Source organism: Egretta garzetta, unplaced genomic scaffold (genome assembly GCF_000687185.1).
Source record: "Egretta garzetta isolate BGI_Z169 unplaced genomic scaffold, ASM68718v1 scaffold501, whole genome shotgun sequence".
Taxonomy (NCBI): Eukaryota; Metazoa; Chordata; class Aves; order Pelecaniformes; family Ardeidae; genus Egretta; species Egretta garzetta.
Window position 1 is genome coordinate 52679 of NW_009258547.1, and position 583 is coordinate 53261.

Genomic DNA, 583 nt, shown 5'->3' on the forward strand with positions numbered 1-583 from the left:
CATGGTTGGGTCGCTGCGACGCTGCACGTGCAAACGGTGGGTGCATGGGGGGGCTGGGGCGGGGTGGGGGGAGTCCTGCCTGGGAGTGGGTGGATGCATTTATTTCCAGAAATGAAAAGGAACTCCGGCAGTGTTTGGGAAGAAGCTCCATGTTGTCCCTGCAAGTTTTTGTCGCTAAAGAGAAACAGAGCCCGGGGGCTCCAGCATCTCTGTGGGCTTGGTAGTGCCACGGTCCCTACAAAAAACAATGGGGGATGGGAAAAAAAACCCTTAAAAAATGGCCCCCCCTGCCCTTATGCTCCCCCTCGCATGGCCTCTCGGAAGGGTGTGCTGGGTTAAACCCGGTCCTTGCCAGCAGAACCCAGGTTTTGCCTTTGGAGCGAAGGATTTCTCAGAAGGCAAAGGTGCCCCTGCCCCCAGGGGTCTGCTGGAGCCGGGGGGTGGGCTCCTGGGGTTCCCCCCGGCTCTGTGTCCCGCGCCCCGCTGAAGGGGGAGAAGCGGGGCTGGGGCTCGAGGAGCGATCCCCGGTCTGGGCGAGAGACCCTGGCCGGGAGGCTGAGCGGCCGCCAGGCTCTGTTCCTCT